This window comes from Dendropsophus ebraccatus, chromosome 10 (assembly GCF_027789765.1).
Source record: "Dendropsophus ebraccatus isolate aDenEbr1 chromosome 10, aDenEbr1.pat, whole genome shotgun sequence".
Lineage (NCBI taxonomy): Eukaryota > Metazoa > Chordata > Amphibia > Anura > Hylidae > Dendropsophus > Dendropsophus ebraccatus.
In genome coordinates this window covers 63,211,406-63,229,784 of record NC_091463.1, presented here as the reverse complement: position 1 = coordinate 63,229,784, position 18,379 = coordinate 63,211,406, and positions in this window count along the sequence as shown.

The window sequence follows — 18,379 nt, the reverse complement described above, 5'->3', positions numbered from 1 at the left end:
TTCAGTTCAGCATCTAGGTCCTAAAAGTCCGTTTTGAAAGCACCTCAGTCATATGCGTGCTCCACAAATACTCCACAAGAGATTTCTCCTACCTGGAGGGTTAGTGCCGTCACTGTTGGAAGTACAGAGGCGTGCGTAGGCCACAAAACCAACACGTTTTGGCAACTATGCAGGGTTTCCTTCATCTGGGTTGTGGTAAGCCTCCGTGGATCCCTCTTCTTCTACGTTATCAAGCTCTGTGATGTCTAGGATTGGTTAATTCAGTCCATATTTCTTGATGCACAGTTTTATGTCATTTGCCAAAATGCTTTGGTTTTGTGGCCTAGACGAGGATGCATAATACCAACAATGACGCCACTAACCTTTGGGAAGGATGAATCTACGCGGGGAGAAATCTGTTAAGGAGTATTTGTGGAGCTTGCCACCAGCCAGGCCGCCTCAAGAACGGACTTTTGGGACTTGGATGTCGAATCGAAGAAACAGATTTCAATGTTCTAATCAAGCTTAGTGGCATGTAGCATAACTGCAGATGGCAGGTGTTAACTGACTAATCTCTATGTATGCATGCGCTGAATACTTTCATTAGTACTGACTCCTGAGGTTATTTTTTATTTTACTAAAAGGCAGTGAATCAAGGTATAGCATGGTGAGGTGTGGCCAGTTTTTTTTTTTTTCCCTCCATAGAATTAACCTTTTTAAGCCATTAAGTATATATTTTGGCTTTTGCCCTCTTCATTTCAATGGTGAAAGCATTCTAATCCCCTGTGAGGACTCCTGACTGTGATCCAAACATATACACTGACCAATAAATGTCAGGCCATTTAGGAAGGTTGTCCTTAGGTGAGAATGTTTCTTACACCTGTGTGGGAAACAGATCACTGATCTCAGTGAGACCAGCAAAAACACTCAGTGTTCAATACGGTGAAATCCTAGGTGCATTGCTCCCTTGGAAACACAAACAAGCAAAAAGGAGCTCGTAGAGCCTCATTTAAAAGTTTCAAAACACAGGACTAGCCAGATATACCTCTGGGAAGGTCCCAACCAAGGGGTGACTCCTGTAGAGAAACCACCAAAAACACCATATTAAGTGGCCCTATAAGTCAATGTAATGACAAGGGATAAACCAAGACCAGGTATCCATTCACAGACAACTGTTTCAAGGTGTTGCTCCTCATCAGTGTGGAGCAGGATTCTGGCTAGGTGGGAGCAATGCCTAGTAAAACCATATAGAAAACAGATCACTGATTGTATGGAGACCAGCCAAATATAACGTTGTTGGCTAGCGGTTAAAACCAGGATATCTAGCTAGTCCTGTGTCTTGAGACTCTTAAATGAAGCCCCACAGGCTCTTTTTTTGCATGTTTCTTACACCTGTGTGCAGAAGTAAAGGTGTGGGCAGAGGCCACCCCCTCTCTGTGCAGGTGGTTTGTTAAAGATTTTGTAACTTACCTTCTGTGCCTGCTGTACAAAACTTATGCATGTTTTGATGATTAGTTCACTATAAACTAGTTCATTTAAAAGAGTATTTCAAAAGATCATCTCAGTTAGTTCATGAACATCTGTCGTCTGACAGATTCCATTTAAGATTGTTTTCGCATATTGCATGGTTGTTGTGTTTCTGCAGCGATTTTGGTAAAATCACAACAAAATTATGACAAAATTGTATCAAAAGTGCCAAGTGTGAACTCATCCTAAGGACTTTTAAGGAAAGGTGTAATCTACTTATACAGTGCTCCCAGCCTAGGGAAGAACATGAATTTGTAGCCTGTATGTGTCAAAAAAACTGATCTAGACCAATGCATGTTGTTGCGAGATGTGGAATACCTGTCAACCTGATAGCTGAAAAGTTATGATATATAGCTATTGTTTAGATCAGTGCTTCTCAAACAGTGAGGCTCCCCCTAGTTTCCGATGAGGCACAGCTGGGGAGACAGTTTTCACAAAATTGATTATAAGCTGCATAGTCATTTTCCAGACTTCAAGAATCTCTTGTTTAGGAACATTATTCACTCATATTGTGCTTATGTTAATGTAACAGAGTTTAGGAGAAGAATGGGGAGTAGACTGATCAATAGTTTTTATTTTTGCATTGACTTCCACCAGAGATGGTGAGGACCTGGCATCCTCTTGGCCTGTCTGGTGAGGCCCAGGCATCACTTTTTGCAAAACCACAATTCCCATCACACCTAAAGCTTTAGATTTGGCTGTCCAGGCATGAGGGGAAATGTAGTATTGCAACAGCTGGAAGGACACAGTTTGGAGACCCATGGTTTAGATAGTCTAGGATTTTCTTTCCATGGAAGTAAATCCATGGAAACAAAGCTAGTTGAGCCCAGTATGAATGAAAATTTCCTGAATTATGATAAACTTCTTAATTATTTGAACCCATCTAACCAAAAAAACATTGATACTGTCTGCTAGTTCCCCTACAAAATGTTCATTAAATATAAAAAGTGTATATTTGTTTGCAAATTTTCATATATCATTATTGTTCCTTAATTATACTGGTCTATTTCATTTCTAGGATCTATAAACATTAAATAGTAGTTCAATTGACAAACCAAAATCTGATTCAGCTCTACTATATTGTGAATAGAAGGAACAAGAAAAAAAAATGATAAAATTCCACTTTTACTTAAAATGTAGCTTTGAAAATTAAATACACCACAGGTAGAAATAACCCACCAGTGTACTAAACCATTTACATATAAATGATGTTGTTTATATTATCTTTTTCTCATAATGGTATAGTTGTACAGTTTTAACCTTGAAATCTTGTTAAAATACAAGAAATAGCTTAAATATTCCCCAGTTTCTTCTTGGGCATGGTTTAATAGTTTGAAATCGGCTTGGCTGTTTGACACTAACAGTCAGCCATGAGAATTTTTAGTGAAAAGGTCCAATTTATCACAAACACATTGACCCAGCTGAGTGTCAATTAAATGATAGTCACCCACAGTGAAAAAGAAATGCGTGTGCTTTTGCAGAAGCAAATTTGTGAGCTCTTGGTATGGAGCCATGACCATTAGCTAACGCTGCAAAGGAAAATAAAATAGCTGTAAAATTTATATGGAAAACATAAAGTATACCCCCTTGCATTTTTTTATGATTATAAATTATACACATTACTGTGACATCAACGGGGCAGTTTCAAAACAATATTAGGAGACAAAAATGATTGCAATACCTTCTAATTACTCTAAGAAATCCTTCCTTCATAAGAAGGTCACACTTTCCTGTAAGCATATGGTTCTTTTTCAGTTTTACTTACAAAGAAAAAGCTGTAAAATATTATACGGAGACTGCAGTAGATATAATAGTTAATCACTTCCTCTAAATAAAATTACACGGTTTTAAAAATAAGTAGTTGCTACTTCGCCAAGCGTAATAGGCTTCATATAAAAGAACCATGGAAATGTCTGTAATATTCACTAGCATTTTCATCTAAATTCAGAAACTCATATTGATCAACCTATTCATAACTCCCCCTGTACTTTTCCTTGAATTTAGTTAAGGACTTTCACTTCTCACAAACCTTTGAGAGGCTGAAATTCACATTGCAACCACTACCTGTAAGGACTTGGGTACTGGAGGACACAAGACAGGTGGTGCCCTAGCACTGACGCCCGCCCCGCTGTCCCTGCCTAATTACCTCAACTGTCCTAAATAGCAGTAAATAGATGGTCGACAGTCCCTGGCCTGCACAGGTGTGACACAAAACATGGACAAGACAGACAAATACAATAATACATAATCAGAAATGAATGTTGACATCTAGTGGTCTGCACAGTACTAAAACGTAGTCAAAAAGCCAAAGCCAAAACCAGGATAACAATCAGAAGAAACGCTAGGTCAAGTAACACTTAGAAACTTAGGCTCTATCGCAAGCAAAGAGGACACATAGGGGAGTATATTACGGAGGCTGGAGGCCCATCCCCAGGGTGTGATTGGGGCTTAGACTACAGCCCCAGACTACAAACTTCAAGCTGACTTGCAGTGCTGGTTGCCAGTCAGTAATTCACAATGATGGCACCAGGGCCACACGCTCTGGCAGTGTCGGGAGCCGGGCATGATGGCCGGTTCCTAACAATGTCAAGCATTGAAACATTCAGTATAGCATATAAACTTTCCAACAGGTTGTTGCAGAATCATGGTGCTCTTATTTTCCAGCAAGTTGGTCATCTCAGACACACATTTTAGTATTAGTTAAGCCATGCAGAAAGATAAAGAAGGACATATGTATACATTGTTTTCTACAAAATGTATACAGCCTAAAGACCCCATACATACAACATTATTATGGGGAGCAAAATAGATTTGCTGCAAAGGAAATTCTCACTGATTTATAAAAGAAATTTGCAAAAAAACTAAATGGCGACCGCACATGCTGTCTGAAGCATCACCTCTGTGATGTCAGAACCTCCCCCTCACCTTCTATATAAAACGGATCGTTAAGAAGGTGGCCAGTTGGCTGTCTGTGGAGGAGAAAGCAGGATTGCAGCAGGCAGTTAAAGCAGAGCAGGGAGAGACTAACAAGGGATTTAGGTACAGAGAGAAAAAAGCATAGAGGGCTGATTGTGGGTGATGTAAGCACCAGCCCCTCTCCTTCTATATTCCTTAAGGAAGTTCGTTAACGGAGGTGGCCAGTCGGCTGTGCGTGGATGAGAGAGCAGCAGGCAGTGAAAGCAGAGCAGGGAAAAACTAATAAAGTGATATAGGGCCAGATAGGAGAGGAATGGTAGAAATTGAATGATTGACTGGCTGATTGACTTTTTCTTTAATTGTAATTTTAAAACCGAAAATTTGCAAAGCTCGCAAAACGAATTTCTGCCTGCTTCGCTCATCTCTATAAATAACCCATCTGGAGCTCATCCAGCCATTGGATAGTCACAGAGCCTGTGCAGTAAATCTGGCCATCACTGCTCTAACTATACCTCCTGTTTAGTGAATGGCATTTCCTTTGACTGTGACAAAGGCTCAAGCAGTGCTAAAACACAGGGAGAGGAAATGTCAGAGAGACATGTGAAAAGTTTTTATCTCATCATTATACTGTTATTGCACAACATTTGTTTCACTCCACCCTCATCCACTCAACACATGTATTGTTCATATTGTAAGACCAGCCTATTATCGTACCACATGCTGTATCTGTGATATATTGCTCTGGGTCCTGTAATTTGTCATCTTAATTCATCCCTCACTTTAATCTGTCACCCACCTTAAAGTCTTTGATTGTCTTACATTCATAAAGTATACTGGTGGGCATCAGCCTATTCTGCCACTTCCCCCATCCACTCATTTCACAACATGAACAAAGGGCTTATTATTATTATTATTATTATTATTATTATTATTATTTTTAAGTACTTACGAGTTGTTTTTAATTGCAACTATTATATCAGTTAGTAAATTTTTTCCCCAAAGATACCCAGCCTTAGCTATACTGGCATCAGAGAACAAATCTTCTTAATTTACACTTCATTATTGCTGTTTACACTTATATGTTGCTAAGCATTTTTATGAAGCTCTTTTGCCCTTTTAATTTCAATTAACATTTCTCCAATTACTACCTGTCAAATACAAGTGAACAAGAAGAATTTATCTCCCTAATGATCACACATTCTTTTCTGAAAAGCAAATTAGTTATTCTTTAATATTATCAAGTAAAATGTCACTAAAGCATGTTCTGCCAAATTTACAGTAAAATCCTTAAGAGAAATGATAGTATATTTCAATACGAACAGTGGTACATACAGCATATAAAATAATGCAATGGTCAAGTTGTAAAAAAAAAAGTGTTTGTCATTGATACAATTTATGTGATATAAGTAGAGATGAGACGATTTACGATTTACTCTACTGCCACCCATGGGACTTCACCACAGCCTTCCATGAGGTCTGATACAGTAAGCAGGAACCCGGATTGCATCTATAGAGAGCTATGAAGCTGGTAATAGAGCCAGATCACATGGGGCTGGGAGAGAATAAAATGTCAGCTATCTGGGTCAGTAATAGAAGAGTACATAGGGACAAAATCAACAGAACGAAAAATGTCTAAGGGTCAAAATCCTGGCCAAGGTGCCATTGGACAAAAGCAATTTTTCCCCCCAGTAAAATAAGGTGTGACCTTGTGTTGAAAACTTAGGTTTCACACACTATGCACAAAGTGGTGGATTATAATGTGGGCGGTTTGGGCATCTTCCTGGGGCCCAAGACCCACATCTGATGTCACCACATCTGCACATGCTTCGATGGGGCCCTGAGTGATGCGCAGCAGCAGGATTGCAATGGGTGAGCGCACAAAAAAAAAAACTCACCTCCAACACACTCTCCCAATGCTACAGGTCTCCCTGAGTTGCTCTCCCCTGTTCATGGACTACACAAGGGCCCATCTACTAGATTACTAAAGGGGAACTAGATACTAGGGTAATTAGATTTACTAAAGGGGGTACTAGACAGGGGGCCATCTATTTGAGGGGCTGCACTGAAGGCCATATACTATAGGGGGACCTACACATAGTGCCATCTACTATAATTGCATCTACACAGGGGGCTATCTACTACATGGGGGTGGTACAGAGGGTGACATTTACTATAGAGGGACTACACAGGGGCCATCTACTATAGGGGGACAGCACAGGTGGAAATCTATTATAGGAGGTCCACACAGGGGGACATCTACTATAGGAGGAGCTAAACAGTTGACCATCTACAGAGGGTGCCACCTACTATATACAGAATAGGGGGGAGACGAAAGGTTGGGGGGACAGCCCGGGACCTGGGGGGTACATTTATTCCACTACTGAATGCAAACATTGTAACACCTACGGAAAAGGGTAGGTGATGGTCCTAGCACTCCAGGATTTAAAATTCAAAAACGTTATTTCCAGACACAGATTACCCCGGCACTACTAATATTAATGTGTACGTTAGCGTGTGCTGCTACTAGTTCACCCTCCCGACTATGTGGTGCTCAATCATTCGTAACAATACAGTTCATCAATGACATATCTTTCAACAATAGGATAAAGGATGAAGCACTCACCGATCTGTTTCAATACTTCGTAGTTTTATTTCATTTCATGCTACAACAGGTGATTCGGACGCGGTCAATAAAGTGAACGGGAGACAGCTTGTTTCGTGTGATGATGTTCACGCTTCCTCTCGGCCCCCAAAAAACATTATTGCATATCAAAAATAAAATAAAAGAAGCTCATGTCATTACTGCCCGGGCCTAGGGCACATTTATTCCACTACTGAATGCAAACATTAGACTGTGGGACCAGACTAAAAACCTATATTTAAATCTGTTGCGTAAAGAGTTTTATCTTACGCAAACCAACACCCATTTTTTAGTAATAATTTAGGCTTTTTGTATAGCAGGTTGCACATGTTAAACTATGTTTTTGACATCTTTATGGAAAATATAAACTTTAATTTAGTCTCTTGTTTTTCAACAAACATTATATTGCATTTATTTGAAGCATATATGGATAAATTAAGTAAATCAACAGAGCACAACATTTATAACATTGATATGGAAATATTGATATGAAAAACATATAAAAAAAATTACAAGAAAAAATATTATATTCCCAGAACAGAAAGAAAACATTGTTTATTTTTGAGGGTAAGCATAATACCAAACTACCACAAATTCATATATTTTTTTTTTTTTACGTCTACCTGCATTTTTGTTACACAGTATACTGTAAAGTTTGAGGCTATTTAATAAAGTAAATGTAACTGAGCAGTTTTCTCTATGAACAGTTAAAAGGGGTTGTGGTAATACATTGCTGCTGGTGCATATAAAACAATAGATTTTATTCTTATCCACGCTCCCTCCAGATTGGATTATCAGGCTGTTACTCCCGAGACGAGTTTGTCTCGGAAGTCGAGGCTGTGCAGTCAGCGGGGGACACCGGCAACACCAGGAGGAGGACACTGAGGGAGTTCCGGCGGGTAAGAATAACTTGTTTATTGTTTTATATGTACCAGCAGCAGCATATTAAAAAAAGGCCAACTGCTGGACAATCCCTTTAAGAAACATAGAATATTGACAATGGAAAAAAAACTACATTGTTCTTCTAGTCTTCTTTTTATTTATATCATACCTACAGTATATTTTACAGATGTTAGATTTGTGCATGGATTTATGATTTTGGGGCATAAACTATAGTCTGTACCCTTACACTTACTCTATTACACCTTACAGCTAGCATGTCTCTGATAAGCTATATATTCATTTATAGTGATGAGCGACTACTGTTCGATCGAATAGATATTCGATCGAATAGTAAGGTATTCGATCTATCAAATGTTATCAAATAGTTCGACGAATATTTGAAAAATATTCTATGTAATGCCTAAATGTGACTAATAAAATACTTTGAAAAGAAAAATATTCGATAAGCGTTCAAATCCCCCAGCTTCCGTTTTTTACCTCCAAGTGGTCGAATAGATGTTTTTCAATAATCGAATATTTGTTCCCATAGACTTTAATGGGATTGAATATTCAATCGAATATTAGAATATTCAGGAGATATTCATACGAATATCAAATTCATTTAGTCAACACTATTCATTTAGTCAAGGCATTCCTTTTCCTTGAGTTGGATCACTTGTAAAGGTAAAATTCCCTCTTCATTGCTCGTCTTCATCCTTTCCACTTGAATGAAGAGTAGACTATTCTTGTCTTTAAGTCCCTCCAAAATTACTCCCGATTCACAAACCGCAAATGCTGTGTGATTACAATGGGAATTTTTCTTTATTTCCGAATTCGGATGTTATAAATGCTCAATGGGATTTCACCTTTGCAATATCTATCTTAAATGTACCAAAAATTGCAAGAAAATATTGCAAAGAAGACTAGTGACATCCAAAATAGTATACTGAGTTTTTTTGATAAACACCTCTGTGACAATCTAGTTTGAAACAAACAGCACCAATTAAAAAGAATGATGATAAAGTGTGTCCCAAAGTGAAGTGGAGTTTGGAAACATACCAATTTTATAAAGAAACAGTCTGTCTCTTTTTGTTATCCCCCCCCACCACCACTTCCCAGCAAAATTGGAATATACTTAGCTTGTCTTATTCCTGTGGCGTACCATTATTTATGAGTTCTCACATGTCTTCTGCTCTGGCTATTCCAAGTCTCCTAGCTCACTGCCAAGGCTAATAAAAAAAATGGGAAAAAAAAGAAGTTGTCTGCTTCTTTAAGAGTACATATTTTCCAGATTCACCAGCAACCAATTTTAGACACTTATTCACAAGTTTCCTTATTGTCATTAGGTTAATGCTTTTTAAACCATGGACAGCACAAAACAGGGGCATACTCCCCAATTACCTGCACCTCATTAGACAGTTTTTCCCATTTGGCATGCTCCTGTTGTCAGAAGATCAGGTAACTTTGGATAAGACGACAATTCTCATTCATTAGGGCTTGTGCACTGATCCCAACTGGTGTAGTCATATCCATAGTTACTTGATCTTGCATCAGTAAGAGCAAATGCAGGCAAATCTGCAACTAGAGAGAGACCCACCAATGAGGCTGAGAGGCGTGAGGAGTAGACAGTGGAGAGATACTGACTGTTTTTTCAATCAAACTATAATTTCTTTGAAACTCCTCAGCTTTTCAGGGTAAATCACATCTTTCTGTACTAAGGGAGGTTACCTCTCTTTCATACTGTCTATGGTTCATGCAGCACATAGTCCCTAAGGTCTGTTAAGCATAGGACAAGAGTGACTTACAGTATAGAGGCATGGCAGTACACAGCAGATTAGTCATTCCAGTTTATGGTGCCTTACAATGAATAGACAACAGCAACTGCGGACAGAAAATAGGATCAATGTTTTTCAAAAGCCCAAGTCTCACATCCGTAGTTGTGTACAGGGCTGTGATCCATAGAGCAAAAAGAAAAAAAAAGACAGGCTTTAGCATGAAATAAATTCATGGACACATCAATGAAACCCTATATGATCCATATTTTTTGTGGGCGCAATCAGCAAAAAATACGGATGGAAATTTGCGGATTGCTACTAAAAAATAGTGGAGTGAAAAATACACTGACGTGTAAATAAAGCCTTGGTCTATGCTTTTTGGTCTTTAAAGCAGAACTTTTCAAAATGAAAAGCAAGCAGGTTTAGGACCTTTCCAGATGGGAGGCCAACGTTTGCCGAAATCATACAGCTGTCCTTGTTTATCCCCTCAGGGCACCTGCCAAATCTACTGGAGTCAACAGGTGGTGACAGATGACAGGTGTGACGGCCTCTATCTCATCAGTGCAGAAGAAGCAGAAGTTTTCTTTAGGCTTTCATAGCTTGAGGGCTTTCCAGCCTTTTTTCCCCATGGTATTTGTCCTGGACATGTCAAGCAGCAGAGCATCTTTCCAAGGCCCTGGCAGTAAAAGGCCTTTTCTGGTCTAGTGGTATCTTATGTGTCTGAGTCTCTCAATTCCCTCACCATATAACAATTCTGCCTGTTGCACACAAGCTTCCTAAATGCACATGTCCGGCCTCTCTAATAAACTGCCACTCACTAGAAAACACAAAAACGACACTTAGAACGTGAATGTGTGGCTCCAGGATGGCGCAAGACCTGGCTTTGGACCCAAGTATCATAACTCACCATTCAAGTGTCAGCCTTGACAGGAGTAAAACACAAAACACAGCACTAACTCCCAACTCAGCTCCTAAATCAAAACATCTGCATAGTATAATGCAATATAAAAAAAAAATACTTACAGTATTACAGTAAATACAGTCAGTTGAGAATCACACAAAAGAATAAAAACACAAATACAGTAATACACACAGTAATATGCAAAGACATATATTACATATCACAGTATAGGAACCCCCAATATCACAGTGATGCTCCTCACTCCCCTACAGATTCATGTATGATACAAGCATGATGCATTATACAGGCTCATTATATTCATCATTGTAAGGCCGGGTTCACACACTGTACGACATCGGTCGTTCTGTGACCCGGCCGTGTCCCAGAACGTCCAGTGTCATTGAAGATCATCCCGGACGGTACAGCAGTACTGCTCTACCAGCCAGATGAACTTAACTTATGTTGAATTGGGATGCGGGCGTATCTGTGTGGGCCCACATGCCAATTCACCAAAGCACACAATAGAAAGTGCTCCGGAGCTGCACTTTCCATTGTGTGAGCTGACAGTTCTGTGTGGCCGCTATTCAATAAATAGCGGCAGCAGAAAACTGACATATCAGTTTCTCGAGCAGCCGCTAGGGATCCCGGCCAGATTGTATACTATGTGTATATGCTTCGGCCCGGGATTGCATTGACTGCAGTGCAATGTAAATTTTCAACAATCAAGGTTGTTGTTGCAAATCAGCAACAACAACCGTGATTAATAGAAAAATTATGTTGTGTGAACTTAGCCTAAGGCCAGGGCCGGCGTTAGGGGGGGGGCAAAGAGGGCAGTTGCCCAGGGCCCCCATCCCCCAGGGGCCCCCTGCCCGAGTTACAGTGAGTGTTAGGTGCAGGACCGCACAGACAGCGTCCTGCAGCCTCTGTCAGTGATCCCTGGCTGCAGCTTATGGCTGCTATCAGGGGTCACACAGAGGCTACAGGACGCTCTGCTCCGGAGTGTTTAGCTTCCCCCTCCCCCTCCCTTCTGCACCATGTGACACCTGGTCTTCCTGGTGAGGCTGGTGTGGCAGTCGGGACGATGGAGGAGAGGTCTGCAGGGTGAGGATCCCAGCCTCCTGCTGCTGCTGCCACGGACAAGGACAACTACACCCAGCATGCTGTTAGAGGGGGTAAGTATACTGTACATGTAGTGTGTGTATGAATGCTATGTGTATAATGGATGAATGTAGTGTGTGTTACATGTCCTGTGTATAGTGTATGGACTGGAGGGTTTGGATCTGTATAATGTTTTCATGGATGTGTGTGTGTGTATATATATATATATATATATATATATATATATATATATATATATATATATAGTATATGTGTGCATATATATATAGTGTGTGTGTGTGTGTGTGTGTGTGTATATATATAATATAATTAGTGTGTGTATCACCCCTGCTGACTCCATTAGAAATGTTGAGGTAAATACACTGTATATAGGAGCTGCAGCCATTCTCTGGCCTCATCAGTCCTATCTAATTGCTGCAGGTGATCAGTGATTGGCTGCAGCTCCTATGTATAGTGTATGATGATGTCACTAAGGTAAAACGGTGTATATTATTGAGAAAAAAATAAGGTGGTGGTCACTGTATGGTGGTAATATTGGTCCGTATATAGTGTCATTATGCAGTGGTCAGTCTATGGTGGTAATATTGGTCTGTATATAGTGTGTATAGTGTCATTATGCAATGGTAAGTCTATGGTGGTAATATTGGTCTGTATGTGGTGTGTATAGTGTCATTATGCAGTGGTCAGTCTATAGTGGTAATATTGGTCTGTATGTAGTGTCATTATGCAGTGGTCAGTCTATGGCGGTAATATTGGTCTGTATATAGTGTGTATAGTGTCATTATGCAGTGGTCAGTCTATGGTGGTAATATTGGTCTGTATATAGTGTGTATAGTGTCATTATGCAGTGGTCAGTCTATGGTGGTAATATTAGTCTGTATATAGTGTGTATAGTGTCATTATGCAGTGGTCAGTCTATGGTGGTAATATTGGTCTGTATGTAGTGTGTATAGTGTCATTATGCAGTGGTCAGTCTATGGTGGTAATATTGGTCTGTATGTAGTGTGTATATAGAGTTATTACCACCATAGAGTGACCGCCACATAATGACTCTATATACACTATATACAGACCAATATTACTGCCATAGAGTGACCGCCACATAATGACTCCATATACACTATATACAGACCAATATTACCGCCATAGACTGACCGCCACATAATGCATAATGACTCTATATATACACTATATGCAAACCATTATAACCGCCATAGAGTGACCACCATATAATATTGGTCTGTATATAGTGTACAGTATATAGTCATTATGTGGCGGTCACTCTATGGCAGTACTATTGGTCTGTATATAGTGTATATAGTCATTATGTGGCGGTCACTCTATGGCAGTAATATTAGTCTGTATATAGTGTATATAGAGTCATTGGGGGAGATTTAGCAAACATGGTGTTAAGTGAAAGTGGCTCAGTCGCCCCTAGCAACCAATCAGATTCCACCTTTCATTCCTCACAGAATCTTTGGAAAATGAAAGGTGGAATCTGATTGGTTGCTAGGGACAACTGAGCCACTTTCACTTTACACCATGTTTGATAAATCTCCACCTGTATGTGGTGGTCATGGTGTGTGCTGGTCTGTATATAGAGTCATTATGTGGTGGTCACTCTATAGCGGTAATATTGGTCTGTATATAGTGTATACTGTATATGGAGTCATTATGTGGCGGTCACTCTATAGCGGTAATATTGGTCTGTATATAGTGTATACTGTATATGGAGTCATTATGTGGCGGTGACTCTATAGCGGTAATATTGGTCTGTATATAGTGTATACTGTATATGGAGTCATTATGTGATGGTCACTCTATGGAAGTAATATTGGTCTGTTTATAGTGTATATAGAATTGTTATGTGGCGGTCATGGTGTGGTGCTAATATTGGCGTGTATATAGTGTCATTATGTGGTGGTCACTGTATGGCGGTAATATTGGTCTGTATATAGTGTCATTATGGGGCGGTCACTTTATGGTGGTAATATTGGCCTATATATAGTAAAGTTTTCTTCAATTATGGTAAGGAGGTAATATTTGGTCCTGATATAGTGATTTTTTTTATTTTATTTTTTTAAAACAATGCATATAAATAGTTTTTGTGTTTACACAACTAGTGACAGTCCTAACATGTAGCAGCGGTCCTGACATGTAGCGGCAGTCCTGGCATGTAGCGACAGTCCTGGCATGTAACCTTCTGAATTGACTCAATGTGACTAAGGGCCATAATATACGGAGCGAAAATTGTCCGAATCCGGACGATATCACTCTGTGTATATAGAGACAACAGTAATCAAATGATCATTGTCTTTTGGCAAGTGTAAAAATCATTGGCTGATTGTGCGTATAACATAATACAGCTGTTACTTACCTGATCACGTTCCCCGGTGTCCTCAGGCCTTGTCTGTTTGTTACGGCCAGTGATTGGCTGAACGACCGATCACTTCAGAGAGAGGACCAGAAGTGAGAGCTGGGACTGGGGGATCGCACAGACAAGGACACCGGGGAACGTGATCAGGTAGTATATATCTTTATTGTTCACTATATACAGCAAGGGCTGCACACACATCACTAATGAGATAGAGATCTGATGGCGGCTTGCCTCTCTGAGAATAAAGAGGTTGGGCATTGATTTTTCATCAAGCCTAACCCCCTATGTCCACTGACATCATCTGTCAGAGGACTGTCCAGAGAGCCCCATACACCTTACACCGATGGCCGAACCCACCATGAGCAGCAGATACTACTAACAAAAGTGTAAAGTGTATGAGAACCTTAAATTGCTGCTACAATATTTCAGCATTTGGGGCCCCACCTTCAACTTTGCCCAGGGCCACATTTAGTCTAAAACCGGCCCTGCCTAAGGCTTTATTTCTGTATATATAGAAATGTAACAATTGCTTCTTCCCCCTCTCTACTTGTTCTGTCCATATCAGACCTGGCCTAGCTTGAAAAAAATTTAATAAAAATAATAAAAAATCTGTTGCTTAACAAAATGGTAATTTCTTATATGTCATGTGTTTTGTGCTGATTCCTTCCCTTGTCAATTAACTCAAGAATTGTCTAGTCGGTAAATTCTTAATTGCTTTTCTGAGTAAAATCCACCAGCCCCAATAGTCCTTATTATGGCAGTCATTAAACTTTAAAAGTACAGTCAATTGCGACAATTCGTGAGACAAAATTGGCCACAGTAGACCAAGAAATTTTGTTTTACCTTCACTGCTTCTGAAGAAAGAAAGAACCGCTACAAGTACCTTTCATTTAGTCAACAACAAAATATGATACAAAAGTTCTTTGCCCTGGCTGTGCGTCTATCATTTTGGTTCCATTTCTTCTCTTTATATCTTGTACAATTATAAAATTCACCTTAAACTGTGATGTCAAAGGCAACAGTAAATTACAAGTCAGATACTGTACGGGAACTATTACAGTGAATTGTGTGATGAATTGTAGCGAAGCCCCATTTAAGTTAATATGTCTGTGCTGCGGTTCCCTGCAATCAGAAAGCGTGGGATTCAGGTGTTTTTTTCTGGTTCTCCAGAACTGGTTGTTAACTCAGGAAAAAGGAAGACAGGATCCTGAACTAGTTCCCCTGAGTTTAATTGTAAGTCCATCCTTACGATACGAATCAGCTGCCCTCAGTGTAAAACAAACTTTAGCTCTGTGTGCTGCCATTCAGCTCTACCTATGAGAAGTATACATCCTTTTCCAGCATTCATTACAGGGCATATTTTCCGAACACACACACACACACACACACATATATATATATATATATATATATATATATATATATATATATATATACAGTGTATATCACTATTACTGCGGTATGTAATAATCTAAAAGCAATAAACCTTTATTAGATATGTGTTTAAAATCCAGAAAAAATTTACACAATATGGAGATAGGGAGTGTGTGATCACTCAGTTACCTGTCGAATTTAATCAAGCCAACATCACAATAGGGTCAAATAAATACAATTCACCCCCCGGTGGAGGTTACTCGGGCTGCTAGTTCCAATGAACAAATACTGGCCCAGCAATTATAGCTAATTAAATGACAGTTAACATTCCTGTCACCAGGGTACCAACGCGTTTCACCCCAACTGGGCTCATCAGAAGACCAAGACTGCAAACATATAATATAGCAAATAGATAGCGACAACAACATGTATTAATTGCCAGAGGACCTGCTTAACGCCCCAATGATTGGCATGCCATAGCAAATATCTATGGTGCGGTCACCAATATGGCAAAGGTGAAAAGTGCCTGGGCTCATGCAAGACACTCATGGGATAACAGAAAGATGCTGAGGAATGTTGTGGCTCGCATAAGCCCAGGCACTTTTAATCTATGCCCTTATCTTTGACCGCACCATTGATACTTGCTATGGCATGCCAATGATAGGGCGTTAACCAGGTCTTCTGCAAATTAATGTTGTTGGGGCTATCCATTTTCTATGTTATGTGTTTGCACATTTGTTGGTCTCCTGATGAGCCCAGTTGGTGTGAAACGCATCCCCGGCTAACGGTACCCGAGCGGAGCAGTTAAACGCTGGGTTACTGCACGACCCCAGTGTCATAATTTACCCGATACATCACGGGTCACTAAGGGGTTAATGCTTACATTGCACATACATGCCACAGCATAAAACTTAGCACTTGCACGTTATAGGTTCATTTTATGCATTTTTGTGGTATGTTGTTTTCTGTTTGTGCACATATATGATACGCTGAGAGCTCTTTTCAATGTACTATACAGTCCCAGCAGTCTGGCCTCCTTCCAAGTTGTGGTTGTTTTTAATCATGTTTTTGTGATTCAATGAACTTTACATTTTGTTTAAATTGTGTTTTATGGTCACTTCAAGAGGAAATACAATTGTAGGTGCATGTTCAGAGTTAAACAGTCTAACTCATTCAAGTACATGTACATAGGGGTTGCAATATTAGCAATATCAGCAATCCCAGACGTACTTGTATGTGAATTTGCATCAAGGGGTTAAGGGTTATTTACTATATATGCATTTTATAGAAAGTACGGTATTCGAATACCGTGCTTTGGAGTTCCTAACCTAATGCAAGCTAAGCTAAAGATGTCTGGGCACCCGAAGAAAAACAGCAGAGAAAAAGAGAGAAAAAATTAAATTAAATTTAAATCCCACCCTGGTTGGGAGTGCCCCTTCATTCTAAAATTCAGTGGTTTTCAGGGTAACCACTAACTTTATCTAACTGCCATATGCAGGCAGTTTATTATAGAAAGACCTCTTCAATAAATTGTTATATCTGTACTTGCAATTCTTTTCTTGAAAATAAATCAAAATAAAAATCTCTTATTGCGTATGTACCTATATATCATTCTAGTTTTAGAAATGATACTTTGTTGCCTCTACAAGTGTGTGTCATTATTTTTTATGTTCACTAAGTTGCACTGAGATGCATGCTTTGAGCCACACTTGTCCCTTTGTGTATGTCTTATAAATTAAGGTTTGTTGAAGGACAGCATTTACTACACCATAAAAATGTAATATGACCATGCTGGGAGTGATTTTGTATTACTTTATAGCACAGTACATAGATGTAATGATACGAAGTGCCGTCTGTATAATATACAATACTTCATATAATGACCGGGATTCCTTGTTACATCTAATAGTTTTGTAGGAGAGGAGAGCAGTGACATAGGGTCAGTAGTGGAATAGCCCCAGGATCAACAGTAAAATATAACTACTATACATAGTCTACAATGCAATCAACTACAATTTTACATGAGCACAGATTTTTATTTTTTTTTTAATTCTTCATGATGCTGGCTTGATGGAGTGCCATGTGTGTTTTATTAGGTGTACAGCAATCTTAGGCTAGGTTCACACTGCGTTTTCAGCATCCGTTTAACGGATCCGTTTTTTTTAACGTCCAGAAAAATAGGGTCAGCAACGTTTTTTGGTCCGTTTTGGTCCGCCAAAAAAAACGGATCCGTTTTTTTTTTATAATGGAAGTCAATGGAAAAACGAATGCACACAAATGAATCCGTTTTTTGCAATCCGTTTTTCATGCGGTTTTTGCAAAAAACGAATGCGTTAAACGGATGCTGAAAACGCAGTGTGAACCTAGCCTTAGATACAAGCTGTTAAGTTGGTTGGTCCTCAGAGGAACCATTTGGTGGTCATACATATCACAGTTTTGTGTGCATGGATGCATACAGTACTTACTGAAAGAAGTGCTACACATGTCTGAAGTGCAAAAATAATTGGGGAAAATAACTCCAATGGGAAAGATATCTATATCTCTGCGTAATGTTGAAAGTGCATGGAAGCTCACCCTATCTGCACATTCAACCTTAACATATATATATATATATATATATATATATATATATTTATTTATTTCAGCGAGCTAAAGAAGAGGGGGAAGAAAGTCACTTCCTAGTGCAATAATGTGAGGTTCAGAAGAAATGGCGGTGGTGCAGGAGGGGTGTGTGTGCTTAGTCCCCGCCCACTCACCTGGTGGGGTTGTGCAGGGAAAGGGGCATAATTCTACATAAAGCATAAGTTAAATACAGCAGCAGGCCACAGGATCATCCATGCAGCATGCTGGAGCGATCAATAAATACAGGTAGGTTCCTTGATGGACCA